Genomic DNA, 24,076 nt, shown 5'->3' with positions numbered 1-24,076 from the left:
GTGATCGATGAACTTCTGGATGAACTTGCGGGTTCCAAGTTTTTCACCACCTTAGACTTGTGCCCGGGGTACCATCAAATTCGTATGAAGCCCGAGGATGAGCACAAAACCGCCTTCAAGACGCACCACGGTCATTTCGAGTTCCGGGTTCTTTCCTATGGACTAACCGGCGGTCCAGCGACCTTCCAAGGGGGAATGAACATTGTTTTGGCACCGGTCAACCGAAAAGAAGTCTTGGTTTTCATTGATGACATCCTGATCCACAGCGCCACTCTGGAACGACACATCCAACTTATGCGGCAAGTGTTCGAGCTACTTGACGAACACCAACTAAAGATTAAGTTGAGCAAGTGTTCATTTGCCAGAACCAGCCTCACCTATCTGGGACACAAAATCAGTGAAGAAGGAGTTCAGACAGACGGCAAGAATGTGGCGGCAGTTCAGAAATGGCCAACCCCGGCAAATGTCAAGGAGGTGCGCGGGTTTCTTGGATTAGCAGGTTACTACCGCAAGTTCGTCAAGAAATTTGGCATCATCAGCCGGCCGCTCACGGATCTGCTCAAGAAGAACACAATCTTCAGATGGACTGAGCTCGAAGCCGCAGCGTTCCAAGAGCTCAAAACTGCATTAGTCACTGCTCCTGTGTTGGCCCTGCCGGATTTCTCGAAGCCATTCGAGCTCGAAACAGATGCCTCAGACCGAGGCATTGGAGCAGTGTTGTGCCAGGGCAACCACCCAGTGGTGTTTCTCAGCAAAGCATTGGGTCCCAAGAACCATGCCTTGTCCACTTACGAAAAAGAAGGGTTGGCAATCCTTATGGCAGTTGAGCAGTGGCGTATTTACCTACAGAGTGAAGAGTTCGTGATCCATACAGACCAATGCAGCCTGGTACACCTCGAAGATCAGCGCTTGGCTACACCCTGACAGCAGAAGATTATGGCAAAACTGCTGGGTTTGTGCTACAGAATTGTGTACAAACGAGGAGAAGACAAACCGGGTGGCAGACGCTCTGTCACGTCGACCCGGGCCACTCCAAGGGGACCTGGCCACAGTTACAGTGGTAGTTCCAATCTGGCTTGAAGTAGTGCAGCAAGGGTACAACACTGACCCAGTAACTCAAAAATTGCTTGCACGACTAGCTACAGAACCCAACGACCACGATGGATTCCTCCTGCAGAACGACATCATCAAACATAATGGGCGCGTGTGGCTCGGGAACAGTGTGCCCCTGCAGAAACAAGTCTTGGCAGCCTTGCACTCCGGCGCGATCAGCGGTCACTCAGGGTTCAATGCCACCTACCGTCGAGTCCGCCGGCTGTTCACTTGGCCGGGCATGAAGCAACATGTGAAGCTGCTGGTGGAGGAATGTCAGGTTTGCAAGCAAGCAAAACCGGAACGGGTCCGTTACCCAGGACTGCTGGAACCCCTGCCCGTGCCCAAGCAAGCTTGGGAGCTTATCACCATGGATTTGGTTGAAGGACTGCCGCAGTCATCGCGATACAACAGCATCATGGTGGTAGTGGACAAGTTCTCGCGGTACGCGCACTTCATCCCATTGTCGCACCCCTTCACGGCGTTTCAAGTTGCCCTTGCCTTCGTCAACAACATATACAAGCTGCACGGTTGCCGGAGGCTATCGTCTCGGATCGAGACCCCATTTTCACCAGCACCATGTGGAAGGAGCTGTTCAGGTTGACTCACACGGAACTGCGCATGAGCACGGCGTGGCACCCACAGACCGGAGGGCAATCCAAGCGAGTAAACCAATGCCTGGAGACATACTTACGCTGCTTTGTGCATGCATGCCCGTCCAAGTGGTCTGCATGGTTGGCCCTCGTAGAGTTCTGGTACAACACCTCATCACATTCAGCTTTGGGAACTTCTCTGTTTGAGGCTCTGTACGGTCACGGCCCTCGGCATTTTGGTATTCTGGACCCAATGGCGTGCGCTGCACCGGACCTTCAGGATTGGCTTCAGGATCGAGCCCAGGTGGAGGCACTGCTACAGCAACATCTGCTTCGTGCACAACAGCAAATGAAAGAATCTGCGAACAAGCGACGATCGGACCGCGTGTTTGAAGTGGGCGACTGGGTGTTCCTCAAGATCCAGCCCTAACTACAACGCTCCCTCGCCACCAGAACTAACCAGAAGCTGTCGTTCAAATACTTTGGTCCCTTTCAGGTGATTTAGCGAGTGAGTTCGGTGGCGTACAAGCTCCAGCTTTCGGACAAGTGCTCCATACACCCCGTCTTCCACGTCTCTCAACTGCGGCGCGCCTTACCACCAACAGATAAGGCCCTCGAGGACCTGCCCATGGCAGCCGCACCAAGCCCGGAGCCAGTGGAGATCCTGGCCAGCCAGCAACGTTTACGAGGCACGACTCCACTGCAGCAAGTGCTGGTGAGGTGGACTGATCAGCAAGCCTCATTGGCAACCTGGGAGGATCGCGACGAGCTGCATCGACACTACCCTGACGCTCTAGCTTGGGGACAAGCTGTTTCTCAAGATTGGGGGGGGGGGATGTTACGGTCCACCCTACTATCACTATGAAGAGCCCGCGAGAGACAAGGCCTAGGAACCAGACAAGAGGGTGAGAAGGCCCAGCGAGCGCTACCCAGCCCACAAGTGGGTGACCTAGCCTACTATCGGGGCGAGTCACTGGAGGACGGCAGGCAGGAACCAGTTGGCATTCTTGACGGCGGCAGCTTCTTCCCCTTTCTCCCCTTCCTTTCCCTCCTTAGAACCATAGCTACTTCAGATTTGGTGTAATTTAGAGAACACTACTGTACTAGATCGACCGAGAGCGTAACAGATGCACACCATGACAACCATCGATTTGGCCTCTTGCGGGGATCCTACATCGCTCTCTCCAGCAGCACACGCCTCCTCCTAGGAAGAACGTCACCTGTGTTTCAACGCAACACCGGGACACCGTCAGTGAGCTCTCCATTGCAGCCCCGGTGAGCTATATCACAACTCCGAGACCTCTGGTGAGCGCTCCATTGCAGCATTGGGAACGCCGGCGAGCTCTCCATTGCAACACCAGGAGGGAGCGTCGGACCGCTCCATTGCAGCTCCGGCGAGAGGCATTGCAGCTCCGAGACCTCTGGCGAGCGCTCCATTGCAGCGTTGGGAACGCCGGCGAGCTCTCCATTGCAACACCAGGAGGGAGTGTCGGACCGCTCCATTGCAGCTCCGGCGAGATGAATCGCAGTTCCGAGACCTCCGGCGAGCGCTCCATTGCAGCGTTGGGGACGCCAGCGAGCTCTCCATTGCAACACCAGGAGGGAGCGCCCGGCCTCTCCATTGCAGCTCCGGCGAGACGCATCACAGCTCTGAGACCTCCGGCGAGCGCTCCATTGGAGCTTTGGGAACGCCGGGGAGCTCTCCATTGCAACACCTGGAGGAGGCGTCGGACCGCTCCATTGCAGCTCCGACGAGATGCATCGCAGCTCCGAGACTTCCGGTGAGCGCTCCGTCGGAAGCGTCGGTGAGCTCTCCCTTGCAGCACCGGGAGGGAGCACTAGCGAGCTCTCCATTGCAGCCATGCAGCACCACCGAAGTTGCTACCCCGTCGTCACAGAAAGACATAGCAGTAATTTCCCGTCGCTGCTACACAAACGCCGCCCGCCGCGGCCGCCGTTGTAGCAATGGTGCTGCTGCAAAAAAAACAAGCGTTGCATGCTGAGAGGGGGCACACCAGAACCTTGCAGCCGAGGGCCGGAGTCGCCCTGCCCCGGCCTTCCAACAGTCGTGCTGTTGTGGTCGCCGTCGTCGCCCTTCCCCTTTTTCAGTCGCAGCCCGTGGCGAAGATGCATCGGTGATTTGGTTGAGTCGTCCTGTCTGCGTTTGACGGGGTTGGGCGGAGGATGCATCAAGGCGGCGGCCGGCGGCAGCCCCTGCCAATTCCTAGCTGCTGTGGTGGTGCTTTTCATGGGTCCTTTCATCTGGCTCAGGGAAGAAAAGAAACATGTGGACGAGGTAGCTTTGTCGCTGGAGAGGTAAGGTTGGAGGAAGCGGTGGGACGCCTGGCACATGGCACGTGGCGCATGAAGGGGGTTTACGAGATGAAGAAATCAGTCGGTAGATTTAGATACTTTTCCGTTGTCATTTGGTATGATTATTGGGACTGCTCATAAAACCAATGCAACACAAATATGTCGCACCAAAACACGGCAATATTAACACGACTATGATCATCACGTGCTTGAAATTGCTCCTGTGTATTCATTTGCTTTTCATTTTATTTTATACTCTCTCAATTTCGCAAAAAAAAGTTGCATTTTTACCAACGTGCAGCCATCCTCAACTCCAAGTTACTTTGTGTAAAAAAGCTGCAAACTACAAATTTTTTTAACACAGTACAGACGCAAGTGCTCATATACACGCGCATACACTCACCCCTATGAACGCACACATGCACGCCCTACCCCTATGAGCACCTCTGAAAGACTGAGCCAACATATCATCTTGGAATTTACGAAGTCACCGTAGGCACCTCGTCATCGACGAGAACGTCTCCTCCTACTGAATGCACATCGCTGGAAATCCTGAAATAAATCCGGAAATAAATGCGAGCATCAGGACTTGAACCCTGGTGGGCTGGAGATACCATAGTGCCTTTAACCATCCAACCACAGGTTGATTCGCTGCAAACTACAAACTGATCGGTCGAGTAAAATTGCATACTTCCTGCAGAAAAAAGAGCGTAAAAGCTTCGTATCTTCAAATGATACAATTGTAGGAATAGAAGCGTGAGTTTTAGTCTTTTACTCCCTCTGCTTCTAAAAATAAGCTTTTTTATAGATCTCAACAAAGACTACATAAGGATGTATATAAACATATTTTAGAGTGTAGATTCAATCATTTTGCTCTGTATATGGTTCATATTGGAATATCTAAAAGCTCTTATATTTAGGAATGGAGGAAGTAGATAATAGAGTTAAAAAAATGTAGGCCATTAGTAAAGCCATAAAACATCATATAATAAACCAATTAGTTGACAAAAAAGATGGAGTCTATGTACTAAATCAATAAATCATTATCTCATTATCACCAAACTTGCTTATTGAACCCATTTAGAGGGCCAATATGCACGTTATGTTCATTAGGTTTTATTTATAGTAAATGATTGTTGGTCGCCAAAGACACAACCGCCTCCACCGCTCAAGAAAAAGGGCGCTAGGGTTCCTCCCAAGGGCTTCGGCACCGCTGGCACCCCACGCCTCGAGGTGCTTTCTGGCACCGAGAAGGTGAGGGGAACTACGACTTGGGTTGACTGTGGAGCCTTTGGTCGCCTTAGCTTTAGTAGGGTTAAGTCCTTCCCGTCCTATCATGTCCTTCTTTTAGCGATGTTGTTTGGCATCGATGGATGGCGTGTGAAGCTTTAGTCAATGACAGATCTTGGGCCTTGGATTTTTTTCGTTGTTTTGTTAAGGTGGTCGACGGTGGCCTACTAAGGGATGGCACCGCGGTGTGTTTTCTACGATTCCTTCCCTATCTGAGGAGGTTAGCCAGATGGGGCTTCGTCGGCGAACTTATGAGGCGTGTGTGCCCCCTTCTCCGTCTGTTCGGAGTTGGGTTATCTCCCGGCCTTCTTCGGTGCCAACCTTTTCAGGATGTCATACATCAAGATTTTGATCACCCGTGTCTTCTGGTTTACATCGACGACTTATCGGCCGCTACTTCTTCAAGCTTCTGGGTGTCAACAAGGTTGCACCAATGAGACTGCGTTTAGAGGCGGCGGCAAGTTTTCTTAATGGCGCGTCGTCAATGGATGCAGAAGGAAGATGGTGCCAATAATTTCTTGTTCTTTTTAAGATATTCTTGTAGGGGCTGATTTTGTTGGTAGACCATCTAGCGTAAGCGATTGCAGTTTGGTCAGACCGTAAACACATAAATTTATTATCTTCTACTTTTCTCCTGCTTAAAAATAACATAAGGTTCTGTCGTGCGCTCGGTCTTCATCCTTCATCCAACCTTCCGTACATTTCCTCCTTACTCTCTGTTTTGGGTTTCTCCCTCCCATTTCTAACTTTTTTTCATTGCTTTGACCTGCAAACCACGCCAATTGTCCCACCTCTTCGGTCTTCATTGATACACATAATAGGACTATCATAGAGGAAACCGCAAGAAGTGAGATGCCATGTATCTCAATTCCTATAGAAAAAGGGATGTAACTTCAACAGGATATAAACTTTTTCATTGTGTTTAGGCTAATTTTTCTTCTTTCAAATGCGATGAATTGATCTCTATCCTAAGTAGGAATAGGAATCCATTCCTATAAACCAAAGAGATCCAAAGAAATGATTCCTACAAAATTCTTATCCTCTAAAATTCCTACAAAATTGTTCTAAACCAAACGAGACATTCCTCTTAAATACTTACATCAAATTAAATGGACCCAAATATCCAGCAAACGTCAGATTTTTTTAGGCATGACAAATCAAACATTTTTCATGGCAAATTATATTTGTCGAGGATGGCAAGATTAATTGCGAGCATGGCAAATCCGCTCAGTTCATTTTTACCAGAAAACTGTCGTGCTTGCAAACTAAATTTGCCATCCACGGAGCAATATAAATTACCATGAAAACGTTCAATTTGCCATGCCTAAAAATCAATTTCTGGATAAAATTATGTTTTTGGTAAGCCAATAAATACTTATCAAATAAAATTTATCAAATATAACACCCTTTTTTTGAAAATATCAAATATAACACCCTAATCACACTAATATGGGCATTATCTGGTACTCCGTACGAAAGAAAACATTCCTTGAGTAGCTGCGGAGTCGGAGTCGGAGTCGGATCAGTTGACGTCGAGTCCTACACGAGCTCGAACATGTACCGCTTTTCCTCCCGCCCAAGCTCTGCTGGATATATATGAACACGCATCGGCGCTCGCAACAATGCACGCGATTGATCCGGCCACTCTGCGTTGCTGCGTTTCCTTTGCTCCGATCTATCTTGATCTTCCGGCCGGCACCAGCATCATGGCGTCCCCGTACACCCCGCAGCTGACGGCATGGCGCGCCGCGGCTGGCAGCGGCGTGGAGGTGGAGCGCGACTGCGTCGAGCACGAAGGGACAGTGTACACCGTGCGGCGGGGGAAGGAAGCCGGCGACATGGCGGAGCGCGAGTGTGTGGAGATCGGCGGGAAGGTGTTCGCGCTGGCCGGCGAGAAGGAGGTGGCGGTGCACGGCGGCAAGGTGCTGCGCTGCGTGGAGTTCCCGACATCGTCGGCGACGGCGCTGCGGCTGACGGTGACGGAGGGGGCCGAGAAGGAGGTGGCCGAGGTCGTCGAGCCGGACGGCGCGCTGCGTGTGCTGGGCTGCGGGGGGTGCTACGAGGCGGTGGCCGGCACGCGGGAGCACGTGGTGGACGTGCAGGGGGAGGAGGAGGCGTTCGTCCTGCTCGTGTCCGTGCGCGAGGAGGACGCGCGCATCGTGCGCGTCCAGAGACTCAACTGACCAAATCCCAGTTGGTTATTGCTGCGCTGTGGTTGCAACTCTTGTCGAGAAAAAGACATGGATTTCTAACTGGCTATGGCATGCGCACTCGCTGAAAAACTGTGCAACGTGATATGAACCGCATATATGAGATTCACTGTTCCACGTTGTACTAAATTGGTTTTTTACACCGAACACATACGAATATATTCTGTTCAAACGTACATGCCACTCTTTTTTTTTTTGAAAAGGAACGTACATGCTACTATAGCAATGTAAACATTCTTGAAAATTTTCAAAAAAAAAATCACAAAAAATGTAGAGTGGCAAAGAATAAATGGAGAAAACGGGGAGGATGATATCCACCCGGATTGAGAAAGGGTCTGTCTAGGATGCATCTAGATGTGACATAGACTTGATGTCCATTATGTTTATGGTCTTTTTTTTGTCCCACTTTTTTTTGTTCCTTGTTGTTGCCTTATTTGTGGGAATTTAGATGTGACATCTTTAGAAAATATCTAAATGTGTGAACCAACCTGTGGTTGGATGGTTAGAGGGACTGTGGTATCTCCAGCCCACCAGGGTTCAAATCATGGTGCTCGAATTTATTTCTGGATTTATTTCAGGATTTCCGGCAATGCGTATTCAGTGGGAGGAGGCTCAGCCTTTTGAAGGTGCTTATAGAGGTGAGGGTATGCACGTGTATATGAGTGTTTGTGTCTGTACTGATGTTAAAAAAAAAATATCTAAATGTAAATTTGACAAATTGATTGAGAAAATCCGGTTTGCTCTAAACGTGTCGTACGAAGGGAGGACGTCCAATCCAAAGCTCCGATCAAACCCACACCGCCGCGCGCAGCAAGTATTACGTAGTAGTACGTTCGAAGCGATCGGTTAATCGTAGGTACGTACATCGATGGCGCCGCCCCGGACGGCCGGAGAAGCGCAGGCCTGCGCATCACGCTCCGTCCTCTGGTTCATGGCCGTGCTCCACCAGGTCCACGCCGCAGTCGTCTACTCGGCCTTCCTCGCCGGCGACCCTCTCTACTTCACCTGCGTCCCCTGGCGGCTGCCGCTGCTGCTCTCCATGTACGCCTACGCCTCGCTGGCCCTGTTGATCCTGTCCCACGTGGAGCTGTTCCTGCCGCGCGTGTCCTTTGCGGTGCACCAGGCGCTGCTCTACCGCGGCCTCATCGCCGTCGGCGGCGGCGTCGTCAACCCCATGGGGAGCTTCGTGCTCGGCCTCCCCGCCGGCCACGACGGCGTTGTGGCGGCTTGCACTTGTCTCGTCGCCGTGCTCATCGGCGGGCTCCTCGTGCTGTGGGGGTGGCTTGCTCGCGGGTACGGCGGTGGCGGCCAGCCGTCGGGTAAAACTACAACCGGCACAGCTGCAGGAAACTCTATGCCCAAGACATGCCCACGCGTTCTGGAAAAAATACCGAAAGCATGTTGTGGTGGAGAACCTCGGCGTCTCGTGTCCGGCCAATGTGGCACCAAGTTCAAACAGGTTGTGGTGAACACCAGGGAAACAACACCGGCATAGCAATTGCAGGAAAAACCTTGTGTACATCACACTTCACAATGATGGAGAGGCCGGGTTATCTCTTTTCCAAAAAACTCTATGTAGAAATTGTTGGATTAATTATGTGCCTGAAACCATATTCAAATTACTCAAAAGTATACTAGATGATCCACCACAGGGTTGTAGCTGGAATATTTTTTGCAATATATTTTAATGAGATTTCGTTGTATGAAAGATGAATATTTGGGGTGGCAGTATGTAAACTGATACATATATTTCCCGCAAAAAAAACTAATACATATCAATTATTGTGTAGTTGCAAAATAATCATTAAATATAAATAGCATAATAGAGCGGAAATCATCATGCATGTTTGCATGTGTGATCAATTTTTTTCTATGCATGGTTGCATGCCCCGAGATGGCATGCTTGTATGCAGAAAAATAAGTTAATGGGGCTATTTAGATATATAAGATTATGATGCATGTTTGCATGTGATGTAATGGAGTATGCATGATTGCATCCTGAGATGGCAGGTTTACATGTTGGGAGAAATGAGTTAGTACAACTAGCTATTTAGATACAGAGGATATAGCGTGACCAATATCTGCTCTTTCTCCATCGAATAATATACATGAGTGCTTACACTAGTAGAAAAATGATCAAATGTTCAGCTCATTAGTCCCGGTTTGTATTTGAGCCGGCACTAATGTGACCATTAGTATCGGTTCCAACAGCTAGCCGGGCCGCTCTCATTAGTACCGGTTCGTGTCGAACTTTTAGTACCGGTTCGTTCCATGAACCGGTACTAAAGAGAGTGGTGGCAGGATGTTGTCAGTCTGGGGCCCCTACAACACCTTTAGTACCGGTTCGTGGCACGAACCGGTACTAAAGGTCGTCCTATATAAACCTTTCGTCCACCCGAGCTTACTCTGTTTTTCCCTTTCCCCTCTTCTCTTTGTTCTTTCCCTCTACCTCGAGCTCATCACAATTTGCCCAAATTTTATCAAGATTTGAAGGCCCCCATCCATTCAAGTGATCACAAAGGTAAGCAACTTGGTCCTTTCATCTCTCATTGCTAGATTAGCTATTGCAATGCTTTGTATAGTCATTAATTTGTGGGTTTTAGTATTTTGGGAGGAATTATATGTGGTAGCTAGTTTATTTGATTTATATGCAATTTGAGCTCAAAATGACTCTTAGTTTGCATATGTAGGTGTGGTTTACTTAGTGCATTCCCGTATCCGTCCTAACCACCGTCGATCGTCCGCACCGTCCTGTCGCCGGCACCACCTTGTGGGGTGAGCCTCTTGTTCTTATCTTTTTTATATTAAAAAAATCATGTTTGTATGATTTAGATATATAGTTACTTGTATAATTATCTTACCCGTACGTTGTTTGTTATTCATAGTGCCATGGTTTTGATATCCGTCCCCGTCGGCCCTCGTCCGGGCTATGATTCAGATGTGTTATATTTTCTTTTATAACTATTTTGTTGCATTTCGTGTTTATGACAAATTATGCACATCAAGTTGACATAGCTATTTTTATCTAGGAGATATGTGAATCGGAAATTCCAACCGAACATATTGTCGAGAGGTTAAATTTAGTTGAAAGAGAAAATGAGTATTTGAAAGAAAAATTGAAAAAAATTGAGGGGGAGAAGATGGAATTGGAGTTGCATGTTGCCGATGTCATCGATGATCACAAGATCAAGATGGAGAAAATGTGCTTGAAGATTAGAAAGATTAGAAAATATGCCATTGATAGTGAGGCTTGGTATCATTATCCTGTTGGATCAATTGTTACCTTAGTTGCGATCTTGATCGCATTTGTTGCTGCATTTAAATGCTTTAGCTAGAGAGTTATTTATATGTTTGCTTTATGAGAATAAGTGTTGTATGAACTTTATGTATGAACTTGTATTACTTTGGTCTATTCGGTGCTGTGTAATGAAGATGAGCCGGCAATGGATGTACGATGACCGATGCTCTCCCGAGTTCGTTGAAGGCGTGCATACTTTTCTGATTGCGGCTCAGGAAAACAAGCGGGCGGATGGTTTTATGCCTTGTCCATGTGCTGGCTGTAAGAATGATCACAATTATTCTAACTCAAGAACCATTCACATCCACATGTTTGAGTCCGATTTCGTGCCTCACTATAATGTTTGGACCAAGCACGAAGAAGGAGGGGTTATGATGGAAGAAATGAAGAAGAAGAGGATGAGATAGCTATCCTGGCCATGGCGGGTTCCCTGAATACGATGATACAACAATGGGGGAAGAAGTTGAGCCGGCAATGCAGGAAGAAGCTGAGCCGGCAATGCGGGAAGAAGCTGAAGAAGAGGCATCAGATGAGCCAACTGATGATCTAGGTCGGGTCATTGCCGATGCAGAGAGAAACTGCACAAATTAAAAGGAGTAGAAGAAGTTGCAGCGCATGTTAGAGGATCACAAGAAATTGTTGTACCCGAATTGCGAAGCTGTCAAGAAAAAGCTGGGCACCACACTGGAATTAATGCAATGAAAGGCAGAGAATGGTGTATCTGACAAGGCATTTGGAAAGTTGCTGGTAAAGTTAAAGAAGATGCTTCCAAAGGACAACGAATTTCCCGAGAGTACGTACGAAGCAAAGAAGGCTGTCTGCCCTCTAGGGTTAGAGGTGTAGAAGATACATGCATGCCTTAATGATTGCATCCTCTACCGCGGTGAGTACGCGGATTTGAACGCGTGCCCGGTATGCGGTGCATTGCGCTATAAGATCAGCCGCAATGACCCTAGTGATGTCGAGGATGAGTGCCCCAGGAAGAAGCAGATTCCTGCCAAGGTGATGTGGTATGCTCCTATAATACCATGGTTGAAATGTTTGTTCCTAAACAAAGAGCATGCCAAGGCGATGCGATGGCATAGAGAAGACCGTAAGAAAGACGGGAAGTTGAGAGTACCCGCTGACGGGTCACAGTGGAGAAAAATCGAGAGAAAGTACAGGAAGGAGTTGCAGGTAACGCAAGGAACGTATGGTTTGGTCTAAGCGCAGATGGCATTAATCCTTTTGGGGAGCAGAGCAGCAACCATAGCATGTGGCCTGTGACTCTATGTATGTATGACTTTCCTCCTTGGTTGTGCATGAAGCGGAAGTTCATTATGATGCCAGTGCTCATACAAGGCCCTAAGAAACCCGGCAACGACATTGATGTGTACCTGAGGCCATTAGTTGAAGAACTCTTACAACTGTGGAATGGAACATGTGTATGTGCGTGGAATGAGCACAGACAGAAAGAATTTGACCTAAAGGCATTGCTATTCGTGACCATCAATGATTGACCTGCTCTCAGTAACCTTTCAGGACAGACAAATAAGGGATACCGCGCATGCACGCACTGTTTGGATGATACCGACAATATATATTTGAATAATTGTAAGAAGAATGTGTACCTGGGACATCGTCGATTTCTTCCGAGCAGGCATCTCGTAAGAAAGAAAGGCAAGCATTTCAAAGGTGAGGCGGATCACCGGACGAAGCCTCGCCACCGTACTGGTGCTGATGTACATGATATGGTCAAGGACTTGAAGGTAATCTTTGGAAAGGTGAAAGAACATGCGGTGCCCCCATGTTTGGTTTTGGAAACTGATGACAATCTCTATGGACTAATGGTTGCCTTGAGTTATATTTGAAGGTTTTGTCCATAGGCTTTTCTTGGAGTACATGTGTTGGTTTCAAGAAAAGTTTGTGTCGACCAAGGTGCTATTCAAGGAATTATCCAAAGATTGGTCATTTGAGAGTTGAGCTTATTGCAAGCATGTCTTGAAGAAGAAGATTGTGTGATCATTCATGTTTACCTTCAAGACATCATCCAAACGAAGAGAGTTGGAAAGATTCAAGGTTGATCAAGACTAAGTCAAGAGTGAATCAAGTTGATCAACTCACAAAGCATAGAAGATGTACCGAGAGGGTTCAAGTGATCCCATGGTTTGGTAAGCATTGTCCATTGTGCTTTGTGTACTAACCCATGGTCTATGTGAGAGTTCTACGTGGGGTTAGGTACATGTTCATGGGCTTGTGTCAAGAGGAAGATATCTCTCAACCCATGGAGAGGATGACATCAAGTGGTGATCGTCATCAAGATTGCCGTGTGCAAGTTCAAGTGGATCATCGCGAAGAGATCAAGTGCTTGAAGCTTGCCGGCAATTGTGGTGACAATGGACTTGTGAAGATGTGCCGAAGAGTGGCTCATCCATAGTGGTCTATGGGGGAGCAATCATCTAGTCTTCATCGTGCCAACACAATCAAGAAAGGTGGTCCAACTTGAGGAAGTCAAGATCGTCATCATCTAGCTCAAGTGGACCATGTGCAAGGCAAAGATTTGCCCTTGATAGGTTTTCTATTTTACCGGTCTCATGATGGTAGTTGGGAGACCGGGTTATAGGATCGATTGCCGTACTATCAAGGGGGCTCTCGATGAGTAGCTTGATTGTATCGTTCGTAGAGAGCTCAAACCATTGCATCCTTGCATCATCTTTCTTGGTTCTTGTTTGGTTCTCTTTGTGAGTCTTAGAGCTTATGGTCATCTTGATGACAAGCTTGAGTTCATCAAAAAGGAGTTCGCATGCTTCTTCTATGATGTTTTCGATGTTGGAGGTTTTGCCGGTTCTTCTCGGTTGGAGGTTTCACTCCTCTATTTGTTGGCATTCCTCCCCTGCCTCTTCTTACTATAACCAGTCGCTGTTTTGATGCTACTCGTCGTCTTGTTTTCAACAAGCTTGAGTTTTCTCAATTCGGAGCTCATATGCAGAAGTTATGGCAGTTCTGATTTTCTTGAGTGTGGTTTTTGTCAGGGTCCCAGCGGTAGTACCGTGGTACCCAGCGGTAGTACCGCTGAGGAGTCACAAGTGGCAGTACCGCTCCGCAGCGGTAGTACCGCGGGCCACAGCGGTAGTACCGCTCCTCGGAGCGGTAGTACCGCTTGATGGTCTCAGCAGTAGTACCGTTGCGGCTCCGTGCTCCTACCGCCTCGACTCGAGTGCGCTTTTTCTCGTGTCGGGTTTTGCGGCACTTGCTGCGGTAGTAGTGGCGGTAGTACTGCTTATTAGCGGTAGTACCGCCCTGCCTCCACGGTAGTATCGCTCTGGGTCCCAGCCCCAGCCCTTTTCTTCTGGCGCGGCAGTACCGCTGAAGGGGAGCGGTAGTACCACTTATGAGCGGTAGTACCGCCCTGCCTCCGTGGTAGTACCGCTCTCTGCGGGGCTGAGTGGGGGATAACGGTTGGATTTTTCCCCTCCTATAAAAGGGGGTCTTCTTCCCCTTTGAACCTTATCCTTTGAGCTCGTGTTCTTCCCCCATTGTTGACCTTCTTCGAGCTTGCTAAACTCTCAATCCCTCCATGGATTCTTGCTAGTTTTTGAGGGAAAAGAGAGAGGAGATCTAGATCCACATTTCCACCAATCACTTTCTCCTCTATGTGAGGGGAACCCCTTGGATCTAGATCTTGGAGTTCTTGGTGTTCTCCTTCTTGTTCTTCCTCTCATTTTCCTCCCTAGCATTAGTTGCTTCGGTGGGATTTGAGAGAGAAGGACTTGGGCACTTCGTGTGCCCTTGCCATTGCATTTGGTGCATCGGGTTGAGTTCTCCACGTGATACGTGGAAGTTACAAGTTGAGAAGCTTATTACTCTTGGGTGCTTGGTACCCTTGAGCTTGTTCCTCTTGGGTGCTTGGGCTCCCTAGACGGTTGTTGGTGTTCGGAGCTCAATCATTGTGGTGCAAAGCTCCGGGCAAGCGTCGGGGTCTCCAATTAGGTTGTGGAGATCGCCCCGAGCAATTTGACGGGTACCGGTGACCGCCCCCAAGGGTTGCCAAAGTGTACGGGTTCGGTGACCGCCCCCAAGGGTTGCCATTTGTACGGGTTCGGTGACTGCCCTCAAGGGTCCCTTAGTGGAATCACGGCATCTTGCATTGTGCGAGAGCGTGAGGAGATTACGGTGGCCCTAGTGGCTTCTTGGGGAGCATTGTGCCTCCACACCGCTCCAAACGGAGATTAGCATCCGCAAGGGTGTGAACTTCGGGATACATCGTCGTCTCCTCGTGCCTCGGTTATCTCTTACCCGAGCCCTTTACTTATGCACTTTACTTTGTGATAGCCATATTGTTTCTTGTCATATATCTTGCTATCACATAGTTGCTTATCTTTCTTAGCATAAGTTGTTGGTGCACATAGGTGAGCCTAGTTGTTTTAGGCTTTGTGCTTGGCAAATTAACCGCTAGGTTTATTCCGCATTTGTTCAAGCCTAAACCGTAATTATTTTAAAACACCTATTCACCCCCCCTCTAGCCAACATCCACGATCTTTCAAAAGGGTCCTGGCGGACAACCTGTTCCGAATGACGCTGACGGATGCGCACCCATGTGGAAGAAGAAATCTATATTTTGGGACCTGCCCTATTGGAAAGACCTAGAGGTCCGCTCTGCAATCGACGTGATGCACATGACGAAGAATCTTTGCGTGACCCTGCTTGGCTTCTTGGGTGTGTATGGGAAGACAAAAGATACACCAGAGGCACGGGAGGACCAGCAACGTATGCACGGAAAAGACGTCATACATCAGGGTCATGCCAGCTACGCTCTTACCAAAGAAGAGAAGGATATCTTCTTTGAATGCCTGCTTAGTATGAAGGTACCGTCTGGCTTCTCGTCGAATGTAAAGGGAATAATAAATATGGCAGAGAAAAAGTTTCAGAACCTAAAGTCTCATGACTGCCACGTGATTATGACGCAACTGCTTCTGGTTGCATTGAGGGGGCTTCTACCGGAAAACGTTCCGAAAAACGTTCGATTAGCCATTGTGAAGCTATGTACATTCCTCAATGCAATCTCTCAGAAGGTAATCGATCCAGAAATCATACCAAGGTTAGAGAATGATTTGGTGCAATGTCTTGTCAATTTCGAGTTGGTGTTCCCACCATCCTTCTTTAACATCATGACGCACGTTCTATTCACCTATGCGAAGAGATTAACGTTCTTGGTTCTGTATTTCTACACAATATGTTCCCTTTTGAGAGGTTCATGGGAGTCTTAAAGAAATATGTTCATAACCGTGCTAGGCCAGAAGGAAGCATCTCCAAGGGCCATGAAAATGAGGAGGTCATTGAGTTTTGTATTGACTTTATTCCTGACCTTAATTCGATTGGTGTTCCCGAATCGCGGCATAAGGGAAAACTAGATGGAAAAGGCACGCTAGGAGGGAATCAAATAATATGTATGAACGGGCATTCTCTCACTCAAGGGCACTACACAGTTCTACAGAATTCCGTCTTGGTGGCTCCGTATATGGAGGAACACAAGAATTTTCTACGCTCCAAACACCCAGAGCAGTCTGACGACTGGATTACACGTGAACAAACGGAGACTTTCGCCGGTTAGTTGCAGACACGTGCCATGCATGACGCCGTTATTGAAGATGACCTGTACTTGCTGTCTATGTTACCATCTTCGAATATAATGACTTTCAAAGGGTACAAGATAAATGGGAATACATTTTACATGATTGCCCAAGAGAAGAAGAGCACAAACCAAAATAGTGGTGTTCGCTTTGATGCAGAAACCAAGACGGGAAAGGACACATATTATGGTTACATAGAGGACACATGGGAACTTGACTATGGACGTGATTTGAACATCCCTTTTTTTGGGTGCAAATGGATGAATATGACACGAGACGGGGTAACGGAAAACCCGCAGTACGGAATGACAATAGTGGATCTCAACAATCTTGCGTACGTAGACGAACCATTCGTCCTAGCCAATGATGTGTCACGGGTTTTCTATGTGAAGGACATGTCTACCAATCCGAGAAAAAGAAAAGATAAGGAAGCGAATACATCATACAATGAGCCAAAGCGCCACATAGTTCTTTCAGGGAAAAGAAACATCATGGGAGTGGATGACAAGACAGACATGTCAGAAGATTATGAAAAGTTTGATGAAATTGCTCCATTCACAGTGAATATTGACCCAAGCTTCCAGTTAAATGATGAAAATTGTCCATGGTTACGGCGCAAAGAGACACACGCGAAGAAATGTTAGTTTCTTCTCTAGTGAGTTTCTCGACTTATATATCTGGGAAGTCCCACTTTGAACAAACCGTAGGGAATCTTTGTAATAGTTAGGGTACTTATGTGTTTTGGCATTTGAAACGTGTACTTTTTGTGCGTTCAATATGCACCATTTAAAGTCACGTCATCAACTTTCAACCCTTTCTGACATCATTTGCTACTTTTCATGCAATTACTGATTTTTTTGAGCTAAATGATCCTGAAATTGAAAAGCACTACAAATGAACTCTGAAAAGGTTGAAAGTTGGCATGGTATCATCATTTCACCCACATATCATGTGCAAAAAAGTCGAGAGGGTTACGGCAAAAACTGGATGCATATCGTGTACAAAATGGACAATCTCTTTCAAAGTATCAGAGTTTTGGAAAAAAATCATTTGTTACAAAGGCACTTTATTTTTTTAAATAACCTAAGTATTACCAAATTGAATACAATGATAAAACGCACTAATATTAAAACATAAGAAAAAAGAATCACTGAAAAATCTATTTTTAAAGTAAAGTTATTCACAAACTAGTGATTCACACAAATTTCAAATAATTCAAATTTAAACTATTCAAATTTGAAAACTACTCACACTAATAGAAAGTTTGTAATATTTTGTACCTAAAGCAAAAATATTCACAAAGAAACTCTAAATACAGCAAAAATAACTCACAAATAAATAAATAAATAAAACCGCCTACTAGGCAACAACGGCCTGCATCCCGACCTGTAGTTGGGTCAGGATGCAGGCCCGAAAGGCCCGGTAGGCCCACAGGGCAGAGACACAGTTTAGGCCCAGAAGCCTGCTTTAGCTATACAAATGTTTAGACACAGTTTAGGCCCGAAAGTCACCTTGCCTCGCCGGTGAGCTCCTGCCCCGCCATGGCCACACACACACAGACACACAATGCAATTTTTATGTTTTTTTAGCTATACAAATGTTTATAGAAATGTTAGAAAATTTTATGTTTTTCAGTTATAGAAATGTTAGTAATTTTTATGTTTTTTAGTTATAGAAATGTTAGAAATTTTTTCTGTTTTTTAGTTATAGAAATGTTAGTTATATAAAAATGTCAGAAATTTTAGAAATGTTAGTTTTAGCTAGATGAATTAGATTAATGTCAAATTGCTAGACGATGATCGATGTTATAGATGCATATAGAATTTTGACATATGCAACGATATCATTTTTGCTTACTAGCTAGATGTTAATAAGTGTATAGGGTTTAGCATTAGTTGATGAGTGTTATGCACATGCCCGCTGATACGTCTCCAACGTATCTATAATTTTTGATTGCTCCATGCTATTATATTATCTATTTTGGATGTTAATGGGCTTATTTTTACACTTTTATTATATTTTTGAGACTAACCTATTAACCGGAGGCTCGACCCAAATTGGTGTTTTTGCCTATTTTATAGTTTCACCGAAAAGGAATATCACAATAGAATGAAACCTTCGGGAGCGTTATTTTTGGAACAAACATGATCCAGGAGACTTGGAGTGTGCGTCAAGAAACAATCAAGGAGGCCACGAGGTAGGGGGGCGCCCACCCCCTGGGCGCGCCCTCCACCCTCGTGGGCCCCTCGTTGCTCCACCCGCAAACATTCAGAAGCACCACGAAAACATAATTCCACCGCCGCAACCTTCTGTACCCAAGAGATCCCATTTTGGGGCCTTTTCCGAAGCTCCGCTGGAGGGGGCATTGATCACGGAGGGCCTCTACATCAACTCCATGGCCCCTCCGATGATGTGTGAGTAGTTTACTTCAGACCTTCGGGTCCATAGCTAGTAGCTATATGGCTTATTCTCTCTCTTTGGATCTCAATACAAAGTTCTCCTAGATTCTCTTGGAGATATATTCGATGTAATCTTCTTTTGTGGTGTGTTTGTCGAGATCCGATGAATTGTGGGTTTATGATCAAGTTTATCTATGAACAATATTTGAATCTTCTCTGAATTCTTTTATGTACGATTGGTTTATATTTGCAAGTCTCTTCGAATTATCATTTTGGTTTGGCCTACTAGATTGATCTTTCTTGCAATGGGAGAAGTGCTTAGCTTTGGGTTCAATCTTGCGGTGCTCGATCCCAGTGACAGAAAGGGAAACGACACGTATTGTATTGTTGCCATCGAGGATAACAAGATGGGGTTTACATCATATTGCATGAGTTTATCCCTCTACATCATGTCATCTTGCTTAAGGCGTTACTCTATTCTTATGAACTTAATACTCTAGATGCATGCTGGATAGTGGTCGATGTGTGGAGTAATAGTAGTAGATGCAGAATCGTTTCGGTCTACTTGTCACGGACGTGATGCCTATATACATGAACATGCCTAGATATTCTCATAATTATTCGCTTTTCTATCAATTGCTCGACAGTAATTTGTTCACCCACCGTAATACTTATGCTATCTTGAGAGAAGCCACTAGTGAAACCTATGGTCCCCGGGTCTATTATCCGTCATACAAGTTTCCCATCTACTTTATTTTGCAATCTTTACTTTCAATCTATATCATAAAAATACCAAAAATATTTATCTTATTATTATTATCTCTACCAGATCTCACTCTTTCAAGTGGCCATTAAGGGATTGACAACCCCTTTATCACGTTGGTTGCGAGGTTCTTATTTGTGTGTGAAGGTACGAGGTGACTCGCGCGTGGTCTCCTACTGGATTGATACCTTGGTTCTCAAAAACTGAGGGAAATACTTACGCTGCTTTACTGCATCACCCTTTCCTCTTCAAGGGAAAACCAACACAGTGCTCAAGAGGTAGCAAGAATGATTTCTGGCGCCGTTGCCAGGGAGATCTATGCCGAGTCAAGACATAGCAAGTACCCATCACAACTCTTATCCTTCGCATTACATTATTTGCCATTTGCCTCTCGTTTTCCTCTCCCCCACTTCACCCTTGTCGTTTTATTCGCCCTCTCTTTCCGCTCCCCTTCTCTTTTCCGTTGCCTCTTTTCCGCTTGCCTCGTTGTTATGCCTAGTCCTTTATCTACTCCTTTGTCTCCCGAGAATGAAGTTCTTAATTTTAAACAAAGGGAGGGAGAAAATATAAAAGATGCTTGGTATAGAATTTGCAATGCGCAAAATAGATCTACTAGGAAGCAATCTACTTCCATTCTTCTTCGCAATTTTTATGTAGGCATCCCTCCTTGGAATAGATATATTCTTGATACCATTACCGGAGGGAATTTCTTGGGTAGCCATACTTTTGATTCTAATAATGCTATGATAGATTTGTTTGGCCCCTCACCTCTTTTGTTTAATGGAACTATTTTAACTTTGGAACATGTGATGCAACGGCTTGAAATTATTGAAAATAAAGTTGCCACCATAGAGTTGATTGAAATTTTGGATAGAAAGACCCATAACCAAATTACCCAATACGGATCTAAGGTAGGAGTTGCTCTTAAATTTTTTAAAGAAAAGGAACCTATGTGTCGTGGAATTGTCACGACATTGCTTTTCCAGTATTCGAGTGTCATTTTCCTCATAAGTCAATCAACTGCAGCTAAGTAATGCTGCATCTTTCTCAGTACCATAACAGATATTAAACCCTCCAGAATTATCTTGCCGTTCAACGTCTGAAGATCCAATTCATTCGTGGAAGCCATACACCACTTCTTTCCTGTGTTTCATAATTATCCAGCAGAAGCACTCGCATGCATAAGTGGCCGGCGACTCAGCAGGCGAACAATGGGCTGAGACCTGACATGGAAACAAACACAGCGGCTCGGGCGCGTGGCGGCGGAGGCGATCCGCGACGAGGCGGAACGGGCGGCTTGAGACAAGCGCAACCCGGCACGACAACTCATGCAGAAGCAAAAAGGGACGTCAACCGCAAGCGACTCGTCCAATGAAAAAACGGAGACGGAGATGGCGCAGCCGCGGGCGGCTCAGGGCTGTGACTAAGGCGGGTACAGCCGCAGAGGTGCATGGACGCAGGGCTGGCTTGAAGCCACGACAGAGATGGCTGCGATGCCGGGTTGACTCGAGGCGCGGTGGCGCGGCGGCTCTCCATATGGGTGAGATGGACGCTGAGGCACGAGGCACGCGAGGGCGAAGGCATCGGAGACTCGGGGCGGCTTAGCGCGTCGGAGGCGAAAGCGCCCGGCGACTCAGATCGGAGACTGAGGCGGCCGGTGATTTGAGGTGGGCGCGACCGGAGCGGTGATTGGAGTGCGAGGTCTGAAGGTGTCGGAGGCGATCCGCGACGAGGCGGACTGAGACTGTCGGAGACTCGAAGCCATACCCGCAGCCACGGGCTATCGGCCGCGGCGGAGGCCGAGGTGAACCACCAGCCGGACGCAAGGCAAGGTCGACAACGGGGAGGGTCAACGGAAGAGCCCGAGTCCGAGAGAAATTTTTTCCCGGGTCGTGGCCCTTTTTTTAATGTGAATTTGCACCAGCCAATCCGATCGAGTACTTATTAGAATATAGTACGATCGCTATGTGTGTGTGCATCTTGATTGGTCGATCAGAGGAAAACGAGGATTCGGCGATTCATCCGCTCGGTCTCGGCGACTTGATTTTGGTCTATCCTCGGATTGTACGCATCTATCTCGACGAGTCTCTGTTAATTCTCCAGAAAACGCCCAAGCAAGGAACGATGGCGATGTTAGGTCCCCGACCGTATGGAAATAATCTCTTCACACGCGGATGCTGTTCCGCCGGCTCATGGCGTTCCTCGATTGAAATCCAGTCGGTTTCGCCGACGTGCACCCTAATCTCTTGATCTTTTTCTTTGTACAATTGATTGCGAGCTTCTCGATCCCTGAGAGAGATCCCTCCAAGAACTCAACACCACCGTGCGCAGGGCCCACAGTGGGCGCCAACTATCGTGGAATTGTCACGGCAGATGTCCTAGTCTGAGGACTTAGTCGTGAGGCCAACGCATCTATGTAGTAGCTTGAAGGGGTTGGCCAGAATCGAGAGACGCAAGGTTTTACCCAGGTTCGGCCCCTCATGGTGGAGGTAAAAGCCTACATCCTGCTTCATTGATATTGATGATGATGATCACAATTACACGGGTGCTCTAACTCGAGAGCTCTAGACTTGTTTGTCTAACCCTAACTTATCAAAACTTGTCAAAAACTCTCCCTCTTGGGGTGCCCTGCCCCTCCTTATATATGTTGAAGGGGGCGGCTTACATGACTAGTCCTATTAGCATTAGGATTACTCTATTACAAGTGGAGTCCTAGTCTTGCTTCCTTTGTAAGAGAATATTCCTTATGCTTTCCTCTTAAGCCGGCCTACCATAACGTAAGCTGTCCTTCCTTGAATTGCCTACTGGGCCTCCGGGTCTTGTCGCTCCTCTAACTCGTTGGCCGGGTCATCAATGAGTCACCTGGCTCGGCCGGGTCATTAGTGAGTGGAGAGATCTGGGCGGGTCACTTAGTGAGTCGCCAAGTCAGGGCGGGTCACCAGTGAGTCACCAAGTCCGGCCGGGTCATACATCCAGCCGGGTCATACCACGGGGTATATCCCCGACATTAGCCCCCAGTTTAATTTGGATTTATCCATGTTAAACTGATCCTGCAAAATAAATACAAGAACAAATTTGACAGGTTGTGCTCCGGGTTAAAAAATTCTTGTAAGCCGGCACCTGATCATCGTTAAGTCCTTGTCATTTCCTTGTTGATATCTACATGTCCATGATCTCATAGCAAATCTCCCTTTGCAGATATGTTTTGACTTTGTCAATGTAAAAAATCCAGATACTTTTGAGAAATCTGGGTCAATAGGCCAGCTTCAGAGTCAATTTGCTGACATTGGTCTCTTGTAGAGAATATTGTAAGAAATAATCCACTTGAATCGGCTTTCAAAGCGTCGGCTTTAAAAAATATTGGTTTTGAAATACTCATCTGACTTTCAGCCGGCTTGTAGAACTTGCCGGTTTATCATTGCCAAAATATCCGGTTTTTAAATACTGATAGCACCGGGTTATAATTGTTGCCGACGCCGGGTCATAGTTATTGGTGACGTCGGGTTAATCTGATTTACTCAAAATTGAGAATTTGAAGATTTTTCTCCCTTATATCCATATTACTTGTAGCCCCCAACTCTTGAGCAGAAACAAAGTGATGACTTAAGACTTGCTTCAATATAAATACTGCCACTTTGAAGAAATCCATGTTGTTCATCTTAGTCACTAGTAAAGACTAAATACTCCATATATGTAGCCCCCAAGTGCCGGGTTGTCATGCTTGCAGCTGATACGTCTCCAACGTATCTATAATTTTTGATTGCTCCATGCTATATTATCTTCTGTTTTGGACATTATTGGGCTTTATTATCCACTTTTATATTATTTTTGGGACTAACCTATTAACCGGAGGCCCAGCCCAGAATTGTTGTTTTTTTTGCCTATTTCAGAGTTTCGTAGAAAAAGAATATCAAACGGAGTCCAAACGGAATGAAACCTTCGGGAACGTGATTTTCGGAACGAACATGATCCAGGAGACTTGGACCCTACGTCAAGTAACCAACAGGGAAGCCACGAGGTAGAGGGGCGCGCCTACCCCCCCAGGTGCGCCCTCAACCCTCGTGGGCCCCCTGTTGCTCCACCGACGTACTCCTTCCTTCTATATATACCTACGTACCACCAAACGATCAAATACGGAGCCAAAACCCTAATTCCACCGCCGTAACTTTCTGTATCCATGAGATCCCATCTTGGGGCCTGTTCCGGAGCTCCGCCGGAGGGGGCATCGATCACGGAGGGCTTCTACATCAACACCATAACCCTTCCGATGACGTGTGAGTAGTTTACCTCAGACCTTCGAGTCCATAGTTATTAGCTAGATGGCTTCTTCTCTCTTTTTGGATCTCAATACAAAGTTCTCCCCCTCTCTTGTGGAGATCTATTCGATGTAATCTTCTTTTGCGGTGTGTTTGTTGAGACCGATGAATTGTGGGTTAATGATCAAGTTTATCTATGAACAATATTTGAATCTTCTCTGAATTCTTTTATGTATGATTGGTTATCTTTGCA

The sequence above is a fragment of the Triticum urartu genome, chromosome 7A, assembly GCF_056163025.1.
Source record: "Triticum urartu cultivar PI428250 chromosome 7A, HENAU_Tu73, whole genome shotgun sequence".
NCBI lineage: Eukaryota > Viridiplantae > Streptophyta > Magnoliopsida > Poales > Poaceae > Triticum > Triticum urartu.
This window is presented reverse-complemented; position numbering follows the sequence as displayed.